We start from the raw sequence: 3493 nt of genomic DNA, 5'->3' as shown, positions 1-3493 counted from the left end.
GGGTTTGGCGTGAATATGAAATTGTGTTCCATGGAACCGTAGTGGGAGCGGCAATCTTAGATTTCTTCGCGACGGGTGTCTTTTTTGATGACTTGGAAGTATATGCTTTCCTCTTCGGCATTTTTACAATAATTGCACTCACAGATTTTGATTTACCCGGTTGGAATACATGGCATAGGCTGGTTGCGTTGCGCTGCTGCTCGATTGGAGCTTGCTGCGTGGCTGTGTTGCGCGCGAGAGCTGGTTCGCGCTGCTGGTTCGTGCTGCGTTGCGGGGCTGGATCTACGCACTGCTGTGTTGCGCGCTGCTGGCGGGGTACGCGGCTGCTGCTGCTGCGTGGGATGTGTTGCGCGCACGGTTGCTGCTGCTGCGTGGGCTGCGGAGAAAAAGGTAATCAACAGTGAATTTTTTTTTTGAATTAGGGATTTGTGAACAGTGATTTGTGATTTTTTTCTTTTTTTTTCATTTTTTTTAAATAAATAAATAATATATATATATAAAAGAAAGAAAAGAAGGAAAAAAATAAATAAATAAAAAGTTTTTTTTTTTTTTTAGTGATGTATCACTTTCAGACACTAAAAATTTCAGAAGTACTTTTCTAATAAGCACGTGGGCACGCCTTAAAACTATTTTACTTTAAAAATCACAGAAGTACTTATTAGTTAAGACGTGGGCACGCCTTATCGAAAATTTTCTTCTGGCCAAAATAAGCAAAAACATTATTTAAAAAAAATCTGAATCAAAATTAAAAATAAAAGATATAACTAAAATCAAAATAAATAAATCTTTTAGGTTGCCTCCCAAAAAGCGCCTTTGTTTTATGTCTTTGGCTAGACACATTTATGCATCAATCTCCATAATTGGGACTCTCGAGAGCCACATCCTTCACAATATTCATCGAAAAACCTTCATAAAAAGGTTTTAAGCGATGACCGTTAACCTTAAAAACTTTGTCAGAGGTCGGACTTCGAATCTCAACTGCACCATGAGGAAAAATATTAGTAACAATAAAAGGTCCAACCCAACAAGAACGTAATTTACTCGGAAAAAGTTTAAGCTTAGAATGAAAAAGAAGAACTTTTTGACCAACAGAGCACTCATTTCTCAAAATTATTCTATCATGAAATGTCTTCGTTTTTTCCTTGGCAAAAACTTCCTGCATTATAGGGTTAATAACATCCACAGAAAATACCGAATGTTCCTCACTAGGATATTTTATGGCATCATTCATATTGAATTCTATAACCTCTCCATCAAACTCCATAGTGAGAGTCCCTTTATGTATATCCATTTTAGTCCTAGCAGTCTTAAGAAAAGGTCTTCCTAGCAAAATTGTGATAGAATTAGAGGAGCTATCATCTTCCATATCAAGTACATAAAAATCAGTAGGAAAAACCAACTCATTAACTTGTACTAAGACATCTTCTAATACCCCATCAAGATATGCATTAGACCTATCAACTAGTTGAATTATCACGCCAGTTTCTTTTAATGGACCAACATTTAAAGATGAATAAATAGAACGAGGCATGACATTAATAGAAGCTCCTAGATCTAACATAGCTTTTTCAACTCTAACACTACCAATTTTACAAGGGATAGTAAACATACCTGGATCCTTACACTTAGGAGGTAGTTTCTTTTGGAGAACTGCTGAAACATTCTCCCCCATGTGAACTTTTTCATCTCCTCTTAATTTTCTCTTAGAGGTGCATAGTTCCTTAAGGACTTTAGCATATCGAGGTATTTGTTTTATAACACCTAATAAAAGAATATTTACCTCAACCTTGCGAAATGTCTTAAGGATGTCTTTCTCTTGTTCCTCCTTGGATTTTGCAAACCGGCTTGGAAAAGGAGGAGTTATCACAATAGGTAGGGGTTTCGCTCTGGTGGGTTGCGCATCTTGAGATTTAGGCATCAATTCATTCTTTTCAAGCTCATCTTCTACATGCTTTGTCACTTTCTTACTAGGCTCTTGCAACTCCTTCCCACTTCTAAGGATGACAGCACTGACGTTTTTCTTTGGATTCACCTCATATTGTAAAGGCAATCTTCCTAATACTTGAGACTCCAGACGACTCACTATAGTCGCCAATTGACTCATTTGGTTCTCCAAGTTTTGAATGCTTGCTGTAGTTGCCTGCTGAAATTGTTGAGTGTTAGTTGCAAGTGATTTAACAATTTCTTCAAGAGATATACCTGACTTGGAGTTTGACTGTGAAGGTGCTGGTTGTCTTGGTGGATACTGTTGTGGGAATCCTGACGGTCTAACTCCATAGCTAAAGTTGGGATGATCCTTCCATCCCGGATTGTATGTTTGTGCATAAGGATCATACCTCCTCTGAGGCATGCCTGGAAATCCTCCAACTGCATTGGCTTGTTCAACGGGTTCTTCTTAGAGTGTAGGACACATATCAGTTGAATGACCCATATTGTAACAAATGCCACAAGTCTTCACCTGTTGCACATTACTACAACAAACTTTTCCACAAGAGAAGTAAGTTTATCTAAACGTTGTTCAACAGAAGAAATATTTACCTCATTTACCTTTCTTGAAGTGGGATCTTGCCTGCTGCCAAATTGTTGTGCATTGGCAGCCATATTTGAGATCAACTCCCTTGCTTGAGTAGGGGTTTTGTTCACCAACACGCCTCTACTAGCAGCATCTATCATACTCCTATCCATCAATGATAGTCCTTCGTAAAAATATTGAATAAGAAGTTGATCAGAAATCTGATGCTGAGGACAGCTGGCACACAATTGTTTAAATCGCTCCCAATACTCATACAAAGTCTCCCCAGGAAGTTGTCTGATCCCACAAATGTCTTTTCTGATGTTAGCATCTCTTGAAGCAGGAAAGTACTTCTCGAGGAACTGCTTTTTCAAACTATTCCACGTTGTAATTGATCTAGGAGGCAAGTAGTACAACCAATCTTTAGCTAATCCATCTAAAGAGAAAGGAAAAGCACGCAGCTTAATCTGCTCTTCAGTCACGCCTTGTGGTCTCATACTTGAACACACAACATGAAACTCCTTAAGATGTTTATGAGGATCTTCACCTGCAAAACCATGAGACTTGGGTAATAAATGAATAAGACCAGACTTTAATTCAAAATTTACCTCCAAATCTACATATTGAATGCAGAGTGGTTGCTGATTCAAGTCTGGTTCAGCTAACTCTCTAAGAGTTCTTTCTACAGGTGCAGGTCTATCCATCACTTGTTCTTCTGAATCGCTAGATGATTAAACTAAATCAGGCACTGTATCTGTTTCAGAAAGCAAAGGCGACGAGGATCGTTGCTTAGCTCGCTTCGTCTGCTGTCTCAGCTGGCGAGCTGTCTTCTCAATTTCAGGATCAAACGAAAGTATACTTGTACGAGAAGAACGAACCATACACCAAGTAAAACGTAAAAAGGATTAAATAAATGACACCAATCCCCGGCAACGGCGCCAAAATTTGATGGTTGTCGAAGCCAATAAAAATAAATTCATA

The 3493-nt window shown here is 38.6% G+C and overlaps 1 non-coding gene across 1 annotated transcript; it reads left to right on the top strand.

The window, feature by feature from the left end:
• Window positions 1-2731: 2731 nt before the first annotated feature.
• LOC112097495 lies at window positions 2732-2838 on the top strand. The gene has a single exon (XR_002905027.1). It is a non-coding gene; the product is annotated as a small nucleolar RNA R71 (small nucleolar RNA).
• Window positions 2839-3493: the final 655 nt, after the last annotated feature.

This window comes from Citrus clementina, unplaced genomic scaffold (genome assembly GCF_000493195.1).
Source record: "Citrus clementina cultivar Clemenules unplaced genomic scaffold, Citrus_clementina_v1.0 scaffold_6, whole genome shotgun sequence".
In the NCBI taxonomy this organism is placed as follows: domain Eukaryota; kingdom Viridiplantae; phylum Streptophyta; class Magnoliopsida; order Sapindales; family Rutaceae; genus Citrus; species Citrus x clementina.
This window is presented reverse-complemented; position numbering and strand designations above follow the sequence as displayed.